A 25,965-nucleotide genomic window follows, 5' to 3' on the forward strand; every position below is an offset into this window, starting at 1 on the left:
CTAGTAATTCACTTTTTAAAATATTACACATTATTTTTCACTTCTTCTAGAATACTGAGTGGGCCTAAAGAGTACTTTACTAAAGAGTCAAGTCCTCTTTACTCATCTTTCTGGATGCTGATATTGGGTTATATTACAAAGTTTAAAATAACAGAGGCAGCACACAGAGTGAAATAAATGCTGTTGAAGACAACAAATAATGCACATATTAACATGTATTAATGCTTTTCATTTTTATTTTGCCTATCCAGTTATTGGCACATTTCACTTCTAATTTCAATCCCATTGTGATTTGTTCAGTAATTCTTTTGTTGATACTTTTATAATACCACCTACACTTTTTAGCACAGTGCTTAATATATAAAAGATTTCCAATAAATGTTTAGCTTTCTGAATTTTTTAAATGAGACAGATAAACTATTTTGTGCTAGTTAGTTTAGTTGCAGATTCTAAATTTTTTTAACAAGCTCAAATCAGGATTTATCCTATGGGAACTGTGCTCTTTTCTTTCAGGCCTGAAGGCAGAAATGCCCACAACAAGAGAGCTCTGCACCCAGCAGTCCAGAGGATTTCCCTCTGGACATTGTAGACACCCTTCTTTCTCCTCCCTCTGCATTTCTCCAATGACTTCGAATCATTTAAAACTATAGTTAGGGGCATCTAATGGATGTGAGAGTTGGACTATAAAGAAAGCTGAGTGCCAAAGAACGGATGCTTTTGAACTGTGGTGTTGGAGAAGACTCTTGAGAGTCCCTTGGACTGCAAGGAGATCCAACCAGTCCATCTTAAAGGAAATCAGTCCTGAATATTCATTGGAAGGACTGATGCTGAAGCTGAAACTCCAACACTTTGGCCACCTGATGCAAAGAACTGACTCATTGGAAAAGACCCTGATGCTGGGAAAGATTGAAGGCAGGAGGAGAAGGGGATGATAGAGGATGAGATGGTATCACAAACTCAATGGACATGAGTTTGAGTAAACTCTGGGAGTTGGTGATGGACAGGGAAGCCTGGCATGCTGCAGTCCATGGGGTCGCAAAGAGTCAGACATGACTGAGCAACTGAACTGAACTGTTAGTTAGGGGCATGCCAACCAGGCAACTGCCTGGGATCTCAGTCTTTAAGGATTACTAAGACATCAACAGGATAAATAGGTGCCAGTTAACTCAAGTTTCCACCTACAGTTGACTAGCAAAGTGCAAACTGGTATTACTTCTGCCAAGCAGACATACAAACAGTCCTGCTTGATGTGCCTATCTATTCTTGAGTATTCTGAGGAACCTGAAATCAGCAATCACAGCTGAAATTTCTGAAATAAAGGAATGGCACAAGGTTATTTAAAGTGAACACATGATCTACTTCATTGTCCAAATGTTAAACTCTTTAATATATTTCACACAAAGTTTTTTGTTAAGAAAATTGACAAAGAAAACTGAAAAGAGGACCAGAATGACAGAGAAGAAGAAACGCTTCTAGTTTCTTTAGAAGACTGAATCTGCTTCGGTCAGTAGAAGTGAGTTTAGTATGCTACCTTTTTTGATGTGTAACTTTATTAATAGAAAATCAATTTCTCCTCATTTCCAGTAAAAAAATATTAAATAAGTAGTTAAATCTTGTTGGTTTAAGAGAAACAGCATATTAGTATATCTCAGTGCAGTCTTGAAGTATTACTGGAAAATGGCTCTCCATTTTTATAAGGGTTGATGTTGTATAAATCTGATTCACTTTTGTTCTCTAATTTCAAACTATATTCATCCTGAAACTTGAGAATATGCACTTTGGTGCTTGGTCTTTACTACTGTATGTGCCCTCTGTTTGAATAACATGAGCAACAGGAGCATCAGCAGGACTATTACACTAAAGAAATGAGGCCCAGTTGGGATAACAGGTTGACTCAAAGGAGACAATGGTGCCCACTAGACAAAGAGGACAAGACATGGCCACTCAGTATAAGCAAACTTCAGAGATTCTGATGTCCAGCAGGAAGTGAAGAGACATCTTTCCTCAGTTTTCCAAGCAACGGAGACCAGAACAGGATATGTGGAAATTATTATTGGATTTGGTTGCAAATCAGAAAAAAACTTGACTAACAGTAGTTTCAACAAATAGTAGTATGTTTCTTACATGCCAAGAAATATGGCATGAAAGCTAGCTGCTGCATTGTTTCAGCCACTCAACAATGACTTCAAGGACCCAGGCTTTTCCAACTCTATGTTCTGCCAGTCTTAGCAATTCAGCTTTCAGCCTTCTGTCCGTAGCTCATGACTGCAATACAGCTGCTGCTGTTTAGATAATTCACCTACAAGCCAGGAAGAATGAAAAAGTGAAAGAAATCATGACAGAGTGTGCCACTTTTAATCAAGAAAGAAAAAACTCTCCTAGAACCACCCCAGAACAAATTTGTTTTGGGGTCTCATTGACCATGGCAATGTGACAAGACCACCTCTGGCAAAGCCAGGACTAGGCCAACCATAATTAACTTAGGCTAATCAACTATTCCAGAAAAAACATCTACTTCTGCGTCATAAAGTGAAGTCGGTCAGTTGTATTCGACTTTTTGCAACCCCATGGACTGTAACCTACCAGGGTCCTCCATCCATGGAATTTTCCAGGAAAGAGTACTGGAGTGGGTTGCCATTTCCTTCTCCAGGGGATCTTCCTGTCCCAGGGATTGAACCTGGGTCTCCCACATTGCAGGCAGACACTTTATCATACACTAAAGCTTTTGTGTGGTTCATAACAAACTGTGGAAAATTCTTAAAGAGATGGGAATATCAGACCACCTCACCTGCCTTCTGAGAAACCTGTATGCAGGTCAAGAAGCAACAGTTAGAATCTTACATGGAAAAATGGACTGGTTCAAAATTGGGAAAGGAGTATGACAAGGCTGTATATTGTGACCCTGATTGTTAACTTACATGCAGAGTACATCATGTGAAATGCCCAGCTGGATGAATCACAAGCTGGAATCAAGATTGCTGGGAGAAATATCAACAATCTCAGATATGTAGATGATACCACTCTAATGGTAGAAAGCGAAGAGGAACTAAAGAATCTCTTGATGAGGGTGAAAGAGGAGAGTGAAAAATCTGACTTAAAATTCAACATTCAAAAACCTAAGATCATGGCATCTGGTCCCATCACTTCATGGCAAATAAAAGGGGAAAAAGTGGAAGCAGTGACAGATTTTTTTTTCTTGGGCTTCATAATCACTGAGGATGGTGACTGCAGCCATGAAATTAAAAGGTGCTTGCTCCTTGGAAGTAAAGCTATTGCAAAACTAGACAGGATATTTAAAAGCAGAGACATCACTCTGCTGACTAAGGTCCATGTAGTCAAAGCTATGGTTTTTCCAGTAGTCATGTATGATGTGAGAGTTGGACCATAAAGAAGGTGGAACACTGAAAAATTGATGCTTTTGAACTGTAGTGCTGGAGAAGACTTTTGAGAGTCCCTTGGACAGCAAGGAGATCAAACCAGCCAATCCTAAAGGAAATTAACCCTGAACATTCATTGGAAGGACTGATGCTGAAGTTCCAATACTTTGGCTATCTTATGTGAAGAGCCGATTCATTGTAAAAGACCCTGATTCTGGGAAAGATTGAAAGCAAAAAGAGAAGGGGGCGGCAGAGGATGAGATGGTTGGAACGCATTACCAACTCAACGGATACGAGTTTGAACTCCAGGAGATAGTGAAGGGAAGCCTGGTGTGCTACAGTCCACGGGGTCGCAAGGAGTCGGACACGACTTAGTGCCTGAACAACAACAGCATCAACTATCCATCCTTCTTACTGAGTACATTACCATCCTGCACAAAGTCATGATTCTTTTAGCAAGGAAGAAGTTGAAAATTAGAGTAAATAATTAAAAGTGTTTGCCACTGCTGGGTGTCATGAAATGAGAAGTAAGTGGGAAGCGAAAGAGGAAATAGTGGCTATCATCTCAAAGTTCAAGACCTATTTCTGAGCACACATAAGATATCCACTGGAAGTATCCTAGGGAAAAAACACGGACTGGATGAAAGACTTTTAGACCATGAGTGATCCTATAATATGGGTTGGGCATGACTCCTGAATAGTTCTTACCAGTACTGGATCACATATTAAACCCAGGCTGTAGTAGAGAAGATACAAACAAAAACCGTTTTACGTGACTTTAAAAGAATAGGCTTTAATTTTATCTGTGGCAGGGATAATAATCATATTTCCTCCTTTCTACAACACCACTGTCCCTCCTGAGAATTTTGTTTCATTTTGGTTTGAACTTTGGATCTAAAGACTACTGATAATTTTAGGATATTCAGTAGAATATTCACTTGTTTTGAGGGTTTGAGCTATTTGGGGATCAATAGGAAGAGGAAAGATCCATTCATTCCATTTGTAAGTTTGTGATAGGAAACACCAAATTAAAAGAAGCAGCCCAGTTTTTTTTTCTCCTAATATCAGAGTCACTATCTATAAATACATTTTTCATAGCCTGCAATTAGTGAAAAATGAATGGATATTTTGAGCTTCTTAATTTTCTAGGATAGGTACATTCTTTCATTGTTATTTGAGGAAGCATGTTAGTAAAACTGAAAGTTTGTCTGTCATGTGAATGTTTTGATCATGAATCGTTGTACTGACCAGCAAGATTTTCTTACTTTTATTTCCTACTGTCTCAGTTTCCTGCTGCTTTGAAGTATATTAGCAGTGAAAAAGTGGAAGCATTTGTCTCTCAGTCATTTCCAAATCTTTGAGACCCCACGTACTGTAGCCCACCAGGCTTCTTTGTCCATGGAATTTTCCAGGCAAGAATACTGGAGTGGGTGGCCATTCCTTTCGCCAGGGAATCTTTCTGACCCAGGGATCAAACCCAAGTCTCCTGCATTGCAGGCAGATTCTTTACCATCAGAGCCACCAGGGAAGCCCAAAGCTTTGCATTGCCCTCCTTAAGGTTCAAACTTAGGACCTTCAGATTATGAGACTGACATGCTGCCTATTGTGCTAAGGAGGCAACTCTTAGCAGGGACCCCATAAATTGCAAATTATATTAGTACTATTTATAGATCAAGTGCAAAGAAAAAAATAATTTATTGCTTCACATAAATGAAAGGCTCATGGTTTGATCCAGGGTTTATCTCTATTCATCTCTCTTTTGTATCATGTTTTGATTTCATTTTCTTCTTCAGATGTCCCCTTCCAAGTAGCTAAAGAAGATGTGAGAAAGCAACTCTAGTTTATGGTTTTCTCATAGCTCTTCATCTGAGAGGAAGAAAGTCTACTTTCTCTCCATGTCCTCATATAACATAACAGGAAAGGCTCTGATTGGCCCTATTTGGATTATGAATCCAGCACTGAAGGAGAGAGATATACTACTCTTATTGAGCAAATCTGGACATTGAGCTCAGACCTCTTGGTATGGGGAAGTGGCTGCATTCAATCTAACTAAGCTATAAAAAAAAGGATGAGTTTCCCAAAGCTGAGGGGGTTGGGTTCGATCTACCCAATCCATATAAAAGGCAGGAGTTTCTCAAAAGAAAGGTTAGGGTTAAGTTTAGGGATACAGTTAGATTAAAACAAAGCAAAACAATAACAGCACCTCATGATTGCTCACAAGGAAAATAAGTATTTCATGGAATCTAATACTTAAAATGAGAGTCCCTTGGACTACAAGGAGATCAAACCAGTAAATCCTAAAGGAAATCAATCCTGAATAGTCATTAGAAGGACTGATGCTAAAGCTGAAGCTCCAATACCTTGGCCTCCTGATGAGAAGAGCTGGCTCATTAGAAAAGACCCTGATGCTGGGAAAGACTGAAGGCAGGAGGAGAAGGGGACGACAGAGGACAAGATGGTTGAATGGCATCACCAACTTGATGGACATAAGTTTGAGCAGGCTTCGGGAGATGGTGAAGGACAGAGTTGCACTATAAAGAAAACTGAGCATGGAAGAATTGATGCTTTTGAACTCTAGTGTTGGAAAAGACTCTTGAGGGTCCTTTGGACAGCAAGGAGATCCAACTAGTCCATCCTAAAGGAAATCAGTCCTGAATATTCATTGGAAGGACTGATGCTGAAGCTGAAACTCCAGTACTTTGGCCACTTGTTGCAAAGAACTGACTCATTGGAAAAGACCCTGATGCTGGGAAAGATTGAAGGCAGGAGGAAAAGGGGACAACAGAGGATGAGATGGTTGGATGGCATCACTGACTCAATGGACATGAGTTTGAGTAAGCTCCGGGAGTTTGTGATGGATAGGGAAGCCTGGCGTACTGCAGCCCATGGGGTCGCAAAGAGTCGGACATGACTGGCTGACTGAACAACAACAACAAATGCTTAAAAATAAAAAAGTATTGTTTACTTTTTGCTTACTCTGAAGAAAATATAATTACAATTATTATCAGGAAGTACTAGGAAAACTTTGAAGACATAAAAGACTCTCATTAACTTAGATCAGTTTAGTATAATAATAGTTTCTACTAGCACTAAATGTCATGCTGGGCCAAGCATTGTATGAGTCATACTTTTTTTTCTGTTATCCTTAGGGCAATTACATTTTTCAAATGAGAAAAATTGAGGCTTATAGAGGTTGAATAAGTTGTTTAAAATCATGCAGGTAGCTAGTTGCAGAGATTTTCTGGCTTTAAAGGCCTACTCTTTACAATAAGATGCATAATCATCAACTGTTGAAATCTGTTCATGTTGTTTTAGATGCTCTAAAACATCCTGAAATTGTTCTCTTGTTTTCAAGGATATCAGCTAATAGTTAAAAAAATATTACCTAGTGTAAGTCTTTGGTCTCCCTATTTATACTATAAAGCTATAAAATTTATTTTATATTTATAATTTATAAATTTAATAAATATAAGAATGAATGGTAACCACCATATGAATTTCCTTTCTCTAAATTAATACTTAAGTATTTGTTTCCTTGAATAATTTAAACATTCTCTCCTACAAGATTAAATTGTGCCATCTTTGACACATACTTGTTAAGCTTGAGCTCAGTCCTTGTTTATATTTTCATAAACTTGAAATTAATGGAAAGCCAATTAATGTGTTTTTCTCTACTAATAAGGCTAAAAAATTAGCCAATTTCTTCCTCTACTAGGATGTATACAGAGAAGCATTAGTAGAGTCATATATTTTGCTAATTGTGTGTCAGGCATTGGCATAAAAATTGAGAAACCAACAAGGAAAAATATGGGACTCTCTAACTTTAAGAAACTTATAGTCTTGGAGACAGATGAGTATACACCTGACTAAACAGAGGCTGGAGGCACACACACTAAGCTATGAGGAACCACAGAAAAGGCTCCTAAGACAACATAAATGATCAGGATTGGGTTGGAAAAACAATTACAAAAGATTCCTGAGAAGTTTGATGCCTGAAGTGAGCTGTGAAGGATAAATACTAGTAGTGTATGATAAGAGGGCAGAAAGGGTTCCAAGCAGAATACTCAGGGTGTACTAGATCCATATCACCAAAAGGAGAGGCAGATGAAGGAAGGGGTGGGGGTGGGGGAGATATTTAGAAACCTAGAAATAGTTCAGTATGATTTGAAATGGAATGGGGTAGGGAGACAAGTAGGAATTGATAGGAAAGAATTTGGGTTCCATCACACCAGTTCTAGTAGACAGCATTTTTGAACCTCACTTGCCTATAAGTAGAGAGATTCCACCACCTAAACAAACAGGAGGCAGCACAACATTCAATCCAAGAGGCAAGGTTCCAAGAGCAGCCAAAGTCCACAACAAGAGGACACGAGGTGATGACAGGAGGTGTCCAAAGCTGTAACTGGGGAGAGGATATGAATGAACACTGGGGGGAGAAAGTTGCAGGAATAATAAAGATATAAATGGAGCATCTGATGGAGCATTCTAATCAGGAGTACCAAATTGTTCCTTGATCTCTCTTTCCTTTAAAGTCCCATAGACTCTAAAAGTTCTTTCACCTAATAAAACACACAGAAGATACACATGCTTTGCTACCAGTGTGGAGAATGACTGCCAGCTACAGCCAGGAAGAATTACAGGACTTCGCTGCCCCAAAGATGAACAATGTTCTAAATGAGGCTGAGGGCAGGGAAAGGCATAACTATTTTAGGCCCCTTAGCCTTTTTCTCTTCAATAAGAAATTGTGCTAGTACCCTTGGAAGGCTATTAAAAAAACTTTTAATGAAGAAGGAAAAAAAAGACAGAATCACACATTTGCCTGCTGTACTTAGGGAAACACAACGTTAATGCCCTCTTAATATAAATAGAACTCTCAGAAATAAAAAAGTACTTCCTTGTTTATGAGATTGTTAAGATTATGGTTATGTTTACAATTAGTAGATTAAATTTTAAGAGGATTTTATTGATATAGGAATAGCCTAACACATAAAGAAAGAAAATATGTGGGAAATATGTCTGAAAATGAGCACTTCTACACATGTTCCATGCCATTGTTCTACTTATGTGACTTGTTCCGGAAACATATTTAAGCTGGTCATAGGAAATTACAGCCACTCCCTCTTAGATTGGCCCAAACCATCTTCTAGTTCTTTAGCAAGGTTACTGATGAACTGGTACTCAACCCAAGCCCATCTTTCTCTGAAAAGACAAATGGATATGGTCTCCTGGATTGATATCCTTGATGTTCTTTCTTGGATATGATTTCAGTACTTGGTGGTATGAACAGACCAAATGACTAAAGAGAGTCCCTGCTTCTCAAGAAAAAAAAAAAAAAAATTGAGTTCAAACAAAAAGTTATTTAAAGAAACAAACTGATGTGAGTTTATGCAGATTCAAATGCTCCTATACCCTCAAAAGTGCATTGCCTATGTTAATTCCCATTGGTTACAAACAGCAAAGGAAGTGAGTAAACTTTTCTTTGGGTGGTGGGTGGTGGGGAGGGGAGCATTCTGTACTCTCTTTCAAGGTACACATGTAGGTTGTGAAAAGAGTTTTTGCACAGTACAAAATAAATTAACCATAAAAGGAAGAAACTGATGAATTGAGCTACATTAAAATGAAGAATTTCTGTTCATCAGATGGTACCATAAAGAGAGAAAAAGACACATTACACACTGGGAGAAGATACAACTGTAATTGGCAAAGAGCTAGTATCTGGAATGTATAAAGTGAAGTCACTTAGTCATCTTCAACTCTTCGACCCCATGGACTGTAGCCTACCAGGCTCCTCCATCCATGGGATTTTCCAGGCAAGAGTATTGGAGTGGGTTGCCATTTCCTTCTCCAGGGGATCTTCCCAGCTCAGCAACTGAACTCAGGTCTCCCACATTGCAGGCAGATGCTTTACCGTCTGAGCCACCAGGGAAGCTCACAGAGTCAGACATGACCAAATGACTGAGCACAGCACCACAAACATACTTGCATGTGATTTTTTGAATGTATAAAATACCCTCACAATTCAATAAGTCAAAGGGTAAATGATGAAATTAAAGATGAGCAAGACACTTAAACATTTCATTAAAAAGGATACTTTTGTTGTTTACTTGCTAAGTTGTGTCTGACTCTTTGTGACTCCATGGACTGTAGGCCACCAGGCTCGTCTGTCTGTGGGATTTCCTAGGCAAGAATACTGGAGTGGGTTGCCATTTCCTTCTCCAAGGGATCTTTCCAGCCCAGGGATTGAACTCAAGTCTCCTGCATTGACAGGCAGATTCTTTACCACTGAATCACCCAGAAAGCCAAAAACGGGTATACAAAGAACCAATAAATGTATGAAAAGATGTTCTACTTAATTAGTCATCAGAGAAATATAACTAAAACTAAATGAGACACCATCAAACACCTTCCAGAAGGGCTCAAATTAAAAGGACTGATAATAACATGTATTGGTAAGGATGAAGTACAGATACGTACACTGTTGATAGGAACGAAAATTATACAATCACTTTAGAATGCTACTTGGTGTAGTGTATTATTAGTATATTATGAATATAGGTATACTATGATCTAGCAATTCCACTCCTAGGCATACATCCAACATTTGGTGTGCACATATATGCACGCCAAAAGTCACATGCAAGTATGTTTGTGGTGCTGTGCTGTGCTCAGTCGTTTAGTCGTGTCCGACTCTGTGACTCCATGGACTGTAGCCTGTCAGGCTCCTCTGTTCATGGGATTTTTCAGGCAAGAACACTGGAGTGTGTTACCATTTCTGCCTCCAAGGCATCTTCCTGACCCAGGGATCGAACCTGCATCTTCTGCATCTCCTCCACTGGCAGGTGGATTCTTTACCACTGAGCCATCTGGGAAGTATGCTTGTAGCAGCATTATTTGTAATAATAATGCAGAACATCCTCGTAGTTAATAAAAAATAATGTAAACTTAGAAACGGTGGTATATTTACAACATAGTTAATTGGACAAATATTACATTGATGGAGGAATAAAAGCCAGGTACAAAACAATAATAAATAATAAGAAGGAAAAGTTATCAATAGTATTAGAAATTAGGATAATGATTGTTATGTTATGAGTATATATGACAGGATATGAGTTAGGCTTCTGGAATGCTGGTAATATTTTATTTTGTGTCTTGGTAGTGGTTACATGTGGTGTTTATGTTTGACAGCTCATCTAGCTATATACTTATTTATATTTTTTTCTGTATATATAGTACTTTAGTTAAAAAAAAAAATATTTTAAAGAAGTGCATGGAAGTAGCCTGACCTTCAGTTGTTATTTAAATAATTCCTTGGAATTCTGCCATTCGATGCTCACTTGCCAAATATGGTTGTGTCTGCAGTGCTGAGAGAACTAGAGCACAAGAGAGGATCCCTACATAGTTTGGCCTGAGGCTGGTTGGGACTTCTTGACCTTCAGGGGGAAGGTGATAGTCAGCTGTCAAATTAACATCTATATTTTTAAACTTTAACATATAAAAGGAAAATATGGGTTAATTATATCCCTAAATAAAATGTCATGTGATGTGATGTCTTAGTAAAGACATGGATGTTGAATCCATGTAAAATGAAAATTGCTTGACAGTGTTAAAATACATGTAATTTTGTTGAGGAAAGTGTCACAGTTTTCCAGAGCTAAGTAGATAAAGGACATGTGTGATACCAGGGAAATAATTGGGCCCTGGTGGGATTGATCTATGGATAAGGCAATCAGTATGCTTCCTAAAATAATTTCCATGTCTCCAAGGTAACATCACATAATCAGTGTTGGTTTTTTCATAGCGTGTTGAGAATAGCAAAAACATAAACAGATTGTTCTAGTTTACAGATGAGAAATTTAAAAAGCTTAAATTGCCATCTACTTATTTAGTTATGAAATCACAAATTATTAGTAAAAAGGTTGAATTCAGAAGCTACATATCACCTTAAAGGTCAAGCCATATTGCTCAGCATGGAATATCACACTGAGGTTCATCACGATTTGCTTCTTGTAAACTTCTCCATCTTCCCATCTTCATCTCTGCCTACTCTATGCCCTCTTGACCCACTGCATACTCCATTAGTTGCTAACTACTAGCTACTGAATATTTGCTCTTCCAAACTTCCAGTCTTTTTGTGTGCTATTAACTCTGTACTGAAAAGCCCTTTACTTAATTATCTGTCTGGAAAATGTGTATTCATCCTTTAAAAATTTCCTTAGTCTTAAAGATAAATTACCCCTTCCTCTATTCTAACTTTATTGAGCCCATTTTGCATGAAATGTCCCCTTGGTATCTCTAATTTTCTTGAAGAGATCTCTAGTCTTTCTTATTCTATTGTTTTCCTCTATTTCTTTGCATTGATCACTGAGGAAGGCTTTCTTATCTCTCCTTGCTATTCTTTGGAACTCTGCATTCAAATGGGTATATCTTTCCTTTTCTCCCTTGCTTTTTGCTTCTCTTCTTTTCACAGCTATTTGTAAGGCCTCCTCAGATGGCCATTTTGCTTTTTTGCATTTCTTTTTCTTGAGGAGTGCCTTGATCCCTGTCTCCTGTACAATGTCACGAACCTCTGTCCATAGCTCATCAGGCACTCTATCAGATCTAGTCCCTTAAATCTATTTGTCACTTCCACTGTATAATCATAAGGGATTTGATTTAGGTCATACCTGAATGGTCTAGTGATTTTCCCCACTTTCTTCAATTTCAGTCTGAATTTGGCAATAAGGAGTTCATGATCTGAGCCACAGTCAACTCCCGGTCTTGTTTTTGCTGACTGTATAGAGCTTCTCCATCGTTGGCTGCAAAGAATATAATCAATCTGATTTCGGTGTTGACCATCTGGTGATGTCCATGTGTAGAGTCTTCTCTTGTGTTGTTGGAAGAGGGTGTTTGCTATGACCAGTGTGTTCTCTTGGCAAAACTCTATTAGCCAAATGTGCCTGTTACTCCAGGTGTTTCTTGACTTCCTACTTTTGCATTCCAGTCCCCTATAATGAAAAGGACATCTTTTTTGGGTGTTAGTTCTAGAAGGTCTTGTAGGTCTTCACAGAACTGTTCAACTTCAGATTCTTCAGCGTTGCTGGTCAGGGCATAGGCTTGGATTACCGTGATATTGAATGGTTTGCATTGGAAACAAACAGTGATCATTCTGTTGTTTTTGAGATTGCATCCAAGTACTGCATTTTGGACTCTTGTGTTGACTATGATGGCTTCTCCATTTCTTCTAAGGGATTCCTGACCACAGTAGTAGATATAATGGTCATCTGAGTTAAATTCACCCATTCCAGTCCACCTTAGTTTGCTGATTCCTAGAATGTCAAGGTTCACTCTTGCCATCTCCTGTTTGACCACTTCCAATTTGCCTTGATTCATGGACCTAACATTCCAGGTTCCTATGTGATATTGCTCTTTACAACATCAGACCTTGCTTCTATCACCAGTCACATACACAACTGGGTGTTGCTTTTGCTTTGGCTCATCCCTACATTCTTTCTGGAGTTATTTCTCCAGTGATCTTCAGTAGCATATTAGGCACCTACGAACCTGGGGAGTTCATCTTACATCACCCTTATGGCAGAAAGTGAAGAAGAAATAAAGAGCCTCTTGATGAAAGAAAGAGAGGGGAGTGAAAAAGTTGGTTTCAAGCTCAACATTCAGAAAACTACGATCGTGGCATCTGGTCCCAACACTTCATGGGAAATAGATGGGGAAACAGTGGAAACAGTGGCTGACTATATTTTTCTGGGCTCCAAAATCACTGCAGATGGTGACTGCAGCCATGAAATTAAAAGACGCTTACTCCTTGGAAGGAAAGTTATGACCAACCTAGACAGAATATTAAAAAGCAGAGACATTGCTTTGTCAACAAAGGTCTGTCTAGTCAAGGCTATGGTTTTTCCAGTAATCATGTATGGATGTGAGAGTTGGACTATGAAAAAGCTGAGCACAGAAGAATTGATGCTTTTGAACTGTGGTGTTGGAGAAGACTCTTGAGAGTCCCTTGGACTGCAAGGAGACCCAACCAGTCCATCCTAAAGGAGATCAGTCCTGGGTGTTCACTGGAAGGACTGATGTTGAAGCTGAAACTCCAATATTTTGGCCACCTGATCCGAAGAGCTGACTCATCTGAAAAGACCCTGATGTTGGGAAAGATTGAAGGCAGGAGGAGAAGGGGATGACAGAGGATGAGATGGTTGGATGGCATCACCGACTCAATGGACATGAGTTTGGGTGAACTCCAGGAGCTGGTGATGGACAGGGAGGCCTGGCGTGCTGCAGTGCTTGGGGTCGCAAAGAGTCGGACATGACTGAGTGACTGATCTGAAGTGAACTGAACTATTCTAACTAAAACCGTTTCTGTTTCCATGATTGATATTATTATACTTTTTTTCCCGTCTCTCCTTTGATATTTAGAATTCCTTGAAGATAGGGATTACATTTTATGAATCTCTATACACCAACTCCTGTTGTTCTAACATTTGGCACATAGAAAATGCTAAAGGAATATTTACCAAACAGAATTGAAAATAATTTGTTCTTTCACAAGCAATTTGCTAAAAAAGAAATGCAAGTGTCCAGTAAGCATATTAGAACATCTCCAATATAATTATTATTTAAACAACTGAGACTTGAAATAATATATATTATTTACTTCCTTAAACACTTAAAAACATAATAATACCTGGGTTATTGCTGATGCAATCAGTTTGGCACTTCTTATCAAGTGGTTTTAAAAAGTTTATAAACTTTGACCTGTAAATATATTACTGGAAGTCCGTTTTCACAAAACAATCCAACAGTGTGCATACATTTATGCACTAATATATTTACAGTGTTAATTATAATAAAGAAAATGGAACACAAAAAAAGAGCCCAAATTTAAGGCAATAATTTAATCCTCTTAAATAATTATGATATATCTCTACTGTTAAAAAAGAAGCAGGCTCAAAATGGAATCACTTGTGCTAAGCTCTATGACAACAATTCTTGACAAGATCCAGAGAGTCCTTGGACTGCAAGGAGGTCAAAACAGTCAATCCTATGACAACAAGTTCAGTTCAGTACAGTCACTCAGTCATGTCTGACTCTTTGTGACCCCATGGACTGCAGCAGCCAGGCTTCCCTAGCCTGGAGCTTACTAAAACTCATATCCATCAAGTTGGTGTTGCCATCCAACCATCTTATTCTCTGTCATCTCCTTTTCCTCCTGCCTTCAATCTTTCCCAGCATCAGAGTCTTTTCTAGTGAGTCAGTTCTCATCAAGTGGCCCAAGTATTGGAGTTTCAGCTTCAGCATCAGTCCTTCCAATGAATATTCAGTATTGATTTACTTTAGGATTGACTGGTTGGATCTCCTTGCAGTCCAAGGGACTCTCAAGAGTCTTCTCCAACACCAGAGTTCAAAAGCATCAATTCTTCAGCGCTCATCTTTCTTTATAGTCCAATTCTAACATCCATACATGACTACTGGAAAAACCATAATTTGACTAGATGGACCTTTGTTGGTAAAGTAATGTCTCTGCTTTTTAATATGCTCTCTAGGTTGGTCATAGCTTCTCTTCCAAGGAGCAAGTGTCTTTTAATTTCATGGCTGCGGTCACCATCTGTAGTGATTTTGGAGCCCAAGAAAATAGTCTGCCACTGTTTCCATTGTTTCCCCATCTATTTGTCATGAAATGATGGGACTGGATGCCATGATCTTGGTTTTCTGAATGTTGAGTTTTAAACCAACTTTTTCACTCTCCTCTTTCACTTTCATCAAGAGGTTCTTTAGTTCTTCTTCATTTTCTGCCATAAGAGTGGTGTCACCTGCATATCTGAGGTAATTGATATTTCTCCTGGCAATCTTGATTCCAGCTTGTGCGTCATCCAGCCTAGCATTTCAAATGATGTACTCTGCATCTAAGTTAAATAAGCAGGGTTACAATATACAGCCTTGATGTACTCCTTTCCTGATTTGGAACCAGTCTGTTGCTCCATGTCCAGTTCTAACTGTTACTTCTTTACCTATGACAACAAACCAAGACTTAACTGCAGTTTCAGCCACTCCCAGAAATGTGACCATTAACTAGGCAATCTGGAATTATCTAATCAGCACTACTCAGGTAATCTGAATGAGAGACCCCTGCCCTGCCTCTAAAGGAAGGTCACCTTGCTGAAATAATCCTTTCTTTTGTTTATGACTTCATTGTCCCACCCTCTTTGTACCCATAGAAATCTTCCAGGTTTTACAACTCCTCATATATCTTACTTGTTAGATAGGATGCTGCTTGATTCATTCAGTAATGTCAATTAGATCTTCGAATTTACTCCACTGGTTTTTGTTTTTTAACACTACAGTGGAACATGGTACTTTACTATGTGTTTAATGACATGGAAAATACATATAAGGCAAAGTTACCCCCCAAAATGAGATGCCAAACTGCATATGTATATACAGTATCATTTCAAATTATATAAAGAAAAGTTTTATTAGAAGATTAAAGGAAAACTACATAAAAAAGATAGTAGTGTTGCCACTAAGGAATGAAGAAATAAAGAAAAATGTTTTTGCTTCCATAAACTTTCCTCTGGTTTTGAAACTTCTGGACAAGTCTGGTTATCAGGAGAAAAAAGAATTCCCCTCAATTATATGTATAAGTTAAAAATTATATATGTAAGTTATATATATAAGTTATAAGTTATATATATAAGTTAAAAACACAAACCAAACCCTTTTTTATTTGACTAATTTAGACAAGGGAGAACATTATTAACAATCGTGAAACACAGAAAATATTTTAAAATCATTTTTTATTACTGTCCAAAGACCAGATAACTAGAATTGATTGCTAAGAGGTAAAGCATTTCCCATAGAAGGGAAGAATGTGAATCATCAAATATTTCTGGATGTGGAACCAGGTAGTGGGAAAAACTCTTAAGTATTTCCTCAGTTATCTGCCATGGAATACTACAGAGCAGATATAATTATTCACAAGTTGATGGCTTGCCCAAAATCACTCTGGTATTATTTGTAACAAATTCAGATTCTGATTCCAGGATGACCTGCTAAAATACTTTTGTTCATTCCATTGCAATTTAATTACACTCTAAGCAAAATAAGAATTCATATTCTATTTTAATGAAGAGATAAAAATTAGTTGTAGTGAGTCATACAATTTGTTTACTTAAAGCTTTTTATTAAATAGATTATTTTCTTCCTGAATCAGAATTTATGCAGAGCTTTTCATTAAGGGGAAAACCCTACTAGACAATGAATGCTTTGAAAGCAGGGTCCATCTATCAATACAAACATTGGAATTTGTCATCCTTAGCTCAGGAACTTATGTTTTTCCAAGACAAAATTATCCCAAATTTCAAATTAGGTCATATTATATAAATTAAGTTTATTTGGTATCATGCACACTTTTGTGAGCAAGATTCTTCCTTGACAGCAGGTATTACTGTCAAGAGACAAGTCTCCCTTAACATATCAGTGCAGCAATTACAAATACTCTATTTCAAGATCTTTGAAAAATTATAACATCCTATTTTAGGAGCAAGGATTAAGGGCTATTGACTTTAGGCTCTTCTGGAAACACTTGTTTATTGATTTTTGTAGTCATCACTACAAACACTATATTGTCAGGGGGCCCCAAAGTGACTGAGGTTTCAGAGAAATAATCCTTAAAAAATGTGAGCTCTGAGAACTTCCCCCTTTGCATCAGCTTTGGATTCTGTGCTGCTTTTGATAAAGACTACTGAAATTAATTATGGATAACAATGATGGTGTGATCACTCACTTAGAGCTAGACATCCTGGAATGCAAAGTCAAGTGGGGCTTAGGGAGCATCACTATGAACAAAGCTAGTGGAGGTGACAGAATTACAGTTGAGCTATTTCAAACCCTAAAAGATGATGCTGTTAAAGTGCTGCACTCAATATGCCAGCAAATTTGGAAAACTCAGCAGTGGCCACAGGACTGGAAAAGGTCAGTTTTCATTCCAATCTCAAAGAAGGGGAATGTCAAAGAATGTTCAAACTACCACACAATTGCATTCATTTCATGTGCTAGCAAGATAATGTTCAAAATCCTCCAAGCAAGGCTTCAACAGTACATGAACTGAGAACCTCCAGATGTTCAAGTCGGATTTAGAAAAGGCATAGGAACCAGAGATCAAATTGCCAACATCCGTTACTAACATAGAAAAAACAAGGGAATTCCAGAAAAACAACTACTTCTGCTTTTATGACTATGCTAAAGCCTTTGACTGTGTGGATTACAACAAACTGCGGAAAATTCTTCAAAATACGGGAATACCAGCCCACCTTACCTGCCTCCTGAAAAACCTGTATGCAGATCAAGAAGCAACAGTTGGAACCAGACATGAACAACACACTGGTTCAAAATTAGAAAAGGAGTACATCAAGGCTTCATATTGTGACCCTACTTATTTAACGTACATGCAGAGTACATCATGAGAAATGCTGGGCTGGATGAAGCACTAGCTGGAATCAATATTGCCAGGAGAAACATCAATAACCTCAGATATGCAGATGAAGAAAGAAAAGTGAAAGTGAAGTCACTCACTCGTGTCCGACTCTTTGCGACCCCATGGACTGTAGCCTACCAGGCTCCTCTGTCCATGGGATTCTCCAGGCAAGAATATTGGAGTGGGTTGCCATTTCCTTCTCCAGGGGATCTTCCTGACCCAGGGATCAAACCCAGGTCTCCCGCATTGGAGGCAGACACTTTAACCTCTGAGCCACCAGGGAAGTTGTTTTGATATGCAGATGACACCACCCTTATGGATGAAAGCAAAGGGGACTAAAGAGCCTCTTGATGAATGTGAAAGAGGAGAATGAAAAGGTTGGCTTAAGACTCAACATTCAAAAAACTAAGATCATGGCATCTGGTCCCATCAGTTCATGGCAAATAGATGGGGAAACAGTGGAAATTGTGACAGACTTTATTTTCTTGAGTTCCAAAATCACTGTGGACGGTGATTGCAGCCATGAAATTAAAAGACGCTTGCTTCTTGGAAGAAAAGCGATGACAAACTTAGACAATGTATTAAAAGCAGAGACATAACTTTGCAACAAAGGTCTGGATAATCCAAGCTATGGTTTTACAAGTAGTCAGGTATGGGTGTGAGAGTTGGACCATAAAGGAGGCTGAGCACCAAAGGATTGATCCTTCCAAACAGTAGTGTTGGAGAAGACGCTTGAGAGTCCCTTGGACTGGAAGGATATCAAACCAGTCAATCCTAAGTAAATCAACCCCGAATATTTATTGGAAGGACTGATGCTGAAGCTGAAGCTCCAATACTTTGGCCACCTGATGGGAAGAGCTAGTTCATTGGAAAAGACCCTGAAGCTGGCAAAGAATGAATGCAGAAGTAGAAGGGGATGATGAGGACATGATTGTTGTATAACATCACTGACTCAGGGGACATGAGTTTGAGCAAGCTCCAGGAGATGGTGAAGGACAAACAAACCTGGTGTGTTTCAGTCCATGGGGTCACAAAGAGTCAGACATGACTGAGTGACTGACTGAACAGCAACAACTGAAATTAAAGGAAATCCAAAGATAAGACTTGGTGGCAAAATTCTCTTTAGAAGAATAGTTTCCTTATCATTCTAGAAAGCAATGCTTTGACAGATGTTTCCCAATGGGGAAGGTGGAAAAAAGATGCCTTCAGCTCCTATTATGAAAGAGTCAGTGCATTGGATTGGCCACAAAAAGTTCATACATAGTACAGAAAACTCAAATGAACTTTGCGGCCAAACCAATATATACATGCAAAAGTAGGAAGTCAAGATATACCAGGTTAACAGGCAAGTTTGGCCTTGGAGTACAAAATGAAGCAGGACAAAGGCTAACAGCATTTTGCCAAGAGAACACACTGGTCATAACAAACACCCTCTTCCAGCAGTACAAAAGACAACTCTACACATGGACATCATCAAATGGTCAATACTGAAATCAGATTGATTATATTCCTTTCAGCCAAATATGGAGAAGCGCTATACAGTCAGCAAAAACAAGACCAGGAGCTAACTGTGGCTCAGATCACGAACTCCTTATTGCCAAATTCAGACTTAAATTGAAGAAAGGAGGGAAAACCACTAAGCCATTCAAATATGACCTAAATCAAGTCCCTTACGATTATAAGGTAGAAGTGACAAAGGGATTAGATCTGATAGACAGAGTGCCAGAAGAACAATGGACAGAGGTTCATAACATTGTACAGGAGGCAGTGGTCAAAACCATCCCCAAGAAAAAGAAATGCAAAGGGGCAAAATGGTTACCTGAGAAGGCCTTACAAATAGCCAAGAAAAGAAGAGAAATGAAAGGCAAAAGAGAAAAGAAAAGATATACCCATCTGAATGCAAAGTTCCAAAGAATAGCAAGGAAAGATAAGAAAACTTTTCTTAAGTGAACAATGAAAAGAAACAGAGGAAAACAACAGAATGAGAAAGACTAGAGATTGCTTGAAGAAAATTAGAGATACGAGGGAAATATTTCATGCAAAGATGGGTACAATAAAGGACAGAAGTGGTAAGGACCTAAAAGAAGGAGACGAGATTAAGAAGAGGTGGCAAGAATACACAGAAGAACTATACAGAAAGGTCTTAATGACCTGGATAACCAGAAGGGTGTGACCACTCACCTAGAGCCAGACATCCCGGAGTGTGAAATCAAGTGGGCCTTAGGGAGCATCTCTACAAACAAAGCTAGTAGAGAGGAGAGATTCCAGCTGAGGTATTTCAAATCCTAAAAGATGATGCTGTTAAAGTGTTGTACTCAATATGCCAGCAAATTTGGAAAACTCAGCAGTGGCCACAGCACTGGAAAAGATCAGTTTTCATTCCAATCCAAAGAAAGGCAGTGCCAAAGAATGTTCAAACTACTACACAACTATACTCATTTCACATGCTAGCAAGGTCATGCTCAAAATTCTCCAAGCTTGGTTTCAACAGTACATGAACTGAGAACTTCTATATGTTCAAGCTGGATTTAGAAAAAGCATAGGAACCAGAGATCAAATTGCCAACATCCATTGGATCATAGAGAAATATAGGGAATTCCAGAAAAACAACTACTACTGCTTTAATGACTATGCCAAAGCCTTTGACTGTGTGGATCACAACAAACTGTGGAAAATTCTTCTAGAGATAGGAATATCAGGCCACCTTACCTGCCTCCTGAGAAACTTGAATGCAGGTCAAGAAACAACAGTTAGAACTGGATATAAACAACATACTGGTTCAAAATTAGGAAAGGAGTACACCAAGGCTTCATATTGTCACCCTGCTTATTTAACGTATATGCAGAGTACGTTATTCGAAATGCCGGGCTGGATGAAGCACAGGCTGGAATCAAGATTGCCGGGAGAAATATCAATAACTTCAGATATGCAGATGACAGCACCCTTATGGAAGAAAGCAAAGAGGAACTAGAGACTCTCTTAAAAGTGAAAGAGGAGAGTGAAAAAGTTGGCTTAAAACTCAACATTCAGAAAACTAAGATCATGGCATCTGGTCCCATTACTTCATGGCAAATAGATGGGGAAACAGTGGAAACAGTGAGAGACTTTATATTTTTGGGCTCCAAAATCACTGCAGATGGTGACTGCAACCATGAAATTGAGACGCTTGCTCCTTGGAAGAGAAGCTATGACCAACCTAGACAGCATATTAAAAAGCAGAGATATTACTTTGCAACAAAGGTCTGTCTAGTCAAGGCTATGGTTTTTCCAGTAGTCATGTATGGATGTGAGAGTTGGACTGTGAAGAAAGCTGAGCACCCAAGAATTGATGCTTTTGAACTGTAGAGTTGGAGAAGACTCTTGAGAGTCCCTTGGACTGCACGGAGATCAAACCAGTCAATCCCAAAGGAAACCAGTCCTGAATATTCACTGGAAGGACTGATACTGAAGCTGAAACTCCAACACTTTGGCTACCTGATGTGAAGAACTGACTTATTGGAAAGACCCTGATGCTGGGAAAGATTGAAGCTGAGAGGGGAAGGGGATGACAGAGGATGATATGGTTGGATGGCATCACCGACTCAATGGACAGGAGTTTGAGTAAGCTCCGGGATTTGGTGATGGACAGGGAAGCCTGCAGTCCATGGGGTCACAAAGAATCAGACATGACTCAGGGACTGAACAACCCTGCTGCTTTAGCCCTAGGGTTTGTTGCTTCCTGTTCTTGCTAATCTCTGAATTGCCTGCCCTTCCCCCTTTCCCATCAGCTTCTCAGCCCTTTCATCAGTTGTGTGAACAATATTCTGTCTTAAAACTCTAATATTAAAATAGAAGAAGAAGAAAGGAATGGATGAAGGTGAGGAGGAAAGGAAGAAAGAAGGAAAGATGAACTATCGACACTCAGATAAACTGAAGTCCACCACTTGTGCACCAAATCCAGACCCCTCTTGCTGACAAAGATCATTGCTTCAGTCGCTGTCCTCTCTCTTTTCTGCATCATCAATTTTCTTCTGCTCGGTGGCATGTAAAATATCTGTCATCTTAAAAATCCTTAGTCCACCTCTGCCTCCAGCAAGCACCTCATTTTCTTTTAGAGCAAAATTCTTCCTCTCCTTGTCTATACTTCCTAGACTCAATGACTCTCTTCTTGTTCTCTTTAGAGACTATTCAAATTAGGCTTTTCCCCCAACCCCTTTACTGAATTGAAAGGTCACCAACAACCTCCATATTGCTAAATACAGTGGTTATTCCTCCATCCTCAATTTCCTTCTTCTTCTTCTTCACCACCATTTCACAAAGGCCATGAGTCCACCTCATTGCAACACATTCTTCACTTGGCTTCCAGGACACTACTCATTTTCCTTCCTCATCTCTGAAAGTGCCTTCTCAGTCTCCTTTATATCTTCTCCCCACCAACCTAACATCTAAACATTGGAAACCTGTATATCTCAGTCTTCAAACCTCCTTTGTTTTCTATTTATATTCACTCCCTTATGATCTCATTTAATTTCCTGGCTTTTGATACCACTAATGTCCTGAAGACTCCCAAATTTTTATCTCCAGCCTTATACTTTATTTTATTTATTGTGGAGGAAGTAAATTTTTCCCATTTTGATTTAACATTTTCCCCAAGGTTTATTAAAATATAATTGACAAAATAACTTGTATAAATTTAAGCTGTACAACATAAAGTTTTGAAACATGCATTTAGTTAAGTGACTACCACAATAAAATTAGCTAACACATCCACCAATTTACATAGCTACCTTTGTGTATGTATGTGTGTGTGGTGAGATCAGTTAATATTTACTCTCTTATTAGATTTCAAGTATACAATATGTGTATTATTAACTATAGCCACCATGCTGTACATTAGATCCCCAGAACTTATTTATTTTATAACTGAAAGTTTATACCCTTTATCAACATCTTATTTCCATAATCCCCCAGACTCTGTCCACAACCATTTTTATTCTGTTCCTAGAAGTTTGAGTTTTTTAGATTCCATATATGAGTGAGATCATATAGAACCAGTCCTTCTCTGGTTTATTTCACTTAGTACAATCCCTTCAATTTTCATCTATATTGTTGTAAGTAGCAGGATTATCTACTTTTTTATGAGTTTTCAGTTTGATGGAACCCTCCCCCCCTTATTTATTTTTGCTGTTGTTGCATTTGCTTTTGGTGTAATACCTAAAAAATCATTGTCAAGACTAATGTCAAGGAGATTTTTTCATATGTTTTCTACAGTTTTATAGTTTCAGGTTGGATGTTTAAGTCCTTAATGCATTTTGAGTTAATTTATATGCATAGTGTAAGATAACAGTTCAACTTCATTCTTTTGCATATGGACATTCAGTTTTCCCAATACCACTTATTGAAGATACTCTCCTTTCCCCATTGTGTGTTCCTGACACCCTTGTCAAGGATGCTGACTGTACATCCATAGATTTATTTCCAAGATCTCTATTTGGTTTCATTGATCTATGTTTGTGTTTTTAGGTCAATACCATATTGTTTTGACACAGACTTTTCTTGACTTACAAAGGGGTTACTTCCTGAAAAAGTTTTCCTGATCATATTTTCATTGTAAAGTGAAAATATTGTAAATTGGAAATGACTAACACAACTAACCTACCAAACATCATAACTTAACCTAACCTAACTTAAAGATGCTCAGAACACTTACATTAGCCTACTTGGGCAAAATCATCTAACATAAATCCTATTTTATCATAAAATATTCAAAATCTCATTCAATTTAGTGAATACCATAGTGAAAGTGAAAAACAGAATGGTTTATAGGTACAGAATTGTTGTTTAAGTACCTTACTGATCAAGTGACTGACTGGGAGCTGCCCAGCATCACAAGAGAGTATCCTACTGCATATTGCTAGCCTAGGAAAAGATCAAAATTCAAAGTACAATTTCTACTGAATGCATATTATTTTCATATCATCATAAATTTGAAAAATCCTAAGTCAAAGCATGATAAGTCAGAGACTGTCTATTCTGTGACTTTGTAATAGTTTGAAATTAGGGAGTATAAAACCACCAAGCTCTTTTTTCCTTTCTCAAGATCAGTTTGGTTATTTGGGATCTTTTCTGGTTTCATGCAAATTTAGGGTTTTTTTTTCTATTTCTGTGAAAAATTCTATTGGGATTTTTATTAGCCATTGCATTGAATCTGTAGGTGGTTTAGGCAGTATTGTTATTCAGTTGCTCAGTCATGTCTGACTTTTTGCAACTCCATGGACTGCAGTATGGGTATTTTAATAATATTAATTCTTCTGATCTATGAACATGGGATATCTTTCCATTTTTGTTTCTTCTTCCATTTCTTTCATCAATGTCTTACAATTTTCAACGTAGAGATCTTTAACACCTTTGATCAAATTTATTCCTAAGTATTTTATTGTTTTTGATGCTATTGTAAATGGAATTTTTAAAAACTTCTTTTTCAGATAGTTAATATATAGAAACACAACTGATTTTTGCAAGTTGATTTTGTATCCTGTAGCTTTACTTAATCTGTTTATTAGTTCTAGCAATTTTCAGTGTAGTCTTTAGGGTTTTAGGTATATAAGATCATGTTATCTGCAAACAGAGACAATTTAACCTCTTTGTTCCAATTTGGAAGCCTTTTATTTATTTTTCTTGCCTAAATACTAGACTAGCACTGCCAGCACTCTGTTGAATAGAAATGGTGAGAGTGGGCACCCTTCAGCCTTAAATTTTATCAATAGATTCATAAATCCAACTACCTATTCAATGTCTCCACCCAAATGCCCAGTTGATATCTCAAAATTAACGTGGCTATATCAGAGTCCTTTTTTGTATCCCAAAATACTCCAGTTAAATTTTGATCTCATCTTAGCGTAGGCCTCCTTGAGAGAGGAGAGGTATAGTTGGCTTATTTTCTTTCCTCACTCTGCCTCCTCCCCACTGCCCAGTTCTACTCGAGGACTGAACAAGGGAGGGAGGAGAGGAAAAGTGGCAGGAAAGACTGACCATCATGTATCTCTGGCTCTGTATTCTGAAAATTCAGTACAATATTTCATAATATATTTCAAAAAAGAAAATGACTTAGGGGATAGAAGATGAGAAACAGAGGAACCAGTCAAGAAGTTATTTCCACAATTTATGTGAGAAGTAATGGTAACCTAGACTAAGGAATAGTGATAGGAAGGAAAAGAAGTGGACAGGATGGTGAAGTTTTCAGACAGTAAGTTAGCCAGAAGTTGATAACTGATTGGAAGTAAAGACTGGAGTGGGAAAAGTCAGAATGATTTTTGGTTCAACTTTGGAGTCTGAGTGGATACTAGTGATGTTGAGATAGAGAATATATGGAAAGCATACAATTTGAATAAAGAAGAATAAATGATTCAATTTTAGTCATATTGGAAGCTCATGCCTAATAGATATTAACACAATAAGAAACTGGAGAAAATGTTCATGTAATTTAACTACAGACAATAATTTTTAAAAATATGAAAGAGTATGTCTGCATAAAAGTAAGACTGGAGGGTCAGAACTTTGCATTGAACCAAACTAAGGACCATCAAATATAGAGTGCTTCTGTTTTCTTCTACTCCTGATGGAACAAATACACTTGAAACAAAAATATATACCACTATAATCATTATATAGCTGGGCAAAAAGGAAAAGGGCTGGTTGGCATAATATTTTGCTATAGAAATAAAGATGTGGGGTGGTCTGCCCACTATCACAACTTTTTAAGACCTACATTGGGTTTAATATTTTTCTGTAATCCAAACCCTTCCATAAACCTGACATCTTTTTCTTACCAATACTACCCACTCTTACTTCCAAAGAAAATGGTATGTATTTAAGGCACTCAGTGAATAACAACAAGAGTAATACCAGTGTGTCTTCCTGACAACAGTTTTGGGGGCTTTAGGGCCAGTGGAACCACAGGGAAGCTGAGCTGGAGACAGTTGTGGATCATGAATCATTACCCAGAAGTGTGAGCTAAATTCTGATTGCAGAATCCTTATTAATGTGATGTTATAACAATCCAAAAAGAACACAGCTGGATTCTCAGATGACAGGTGGAGCTTACAATTTCTGGCTGAAGACAATTCAATTTTGCAGTTA

The 25,965-nt window shown here is 38.1% G+C and overlaps 1 protein-coding gene across 18 annotated transcripts in view; it reads right to left on the reverse strand.

The window, feature by feature from the left end:
* The window catches only part of PEX5L (peroxisomal biogenesis factor 5 like), an 817,344-nt gene that overhangs the window by 536,048 nt on the left and 255,331 nt on the right, over positions 1-25,965 (reverse strand). For 2 of the 18 annotated variants that reach the window (XR_014077150.1, XR_014077151.1), the window contains exon 5: positions 1,370-2,299. The exons of the other annotated variants lie outside the window; for them this stretch is intronic. The gene's annotated coding sequence lies outside the window, so the exon portion shown is untranslated. Of the gene's footprint in view, positions 1-1,369; positions 2,300-25,965 lie in introns of those variants that run through there. 18 annotated transcript variants of the gene reach the window in all.

The sequence above is a fragment of the Giraffa tippelskirchi genome, chromosome 2 (assembly GCF_054371585.1).
Source record: "Giraffa tippelskirchi isolate mGirTip1 chromosome 2, T2T-mGirTip1v1.2.pri, whole genome shotgun sequence".
Classification (NCBI taxonomy): Eukaryota; Metazoa; Chordata; class Mammalia; order Artiodactyla; family Giraffidae; genus Giraffa; species Giraffa tippelskirchi.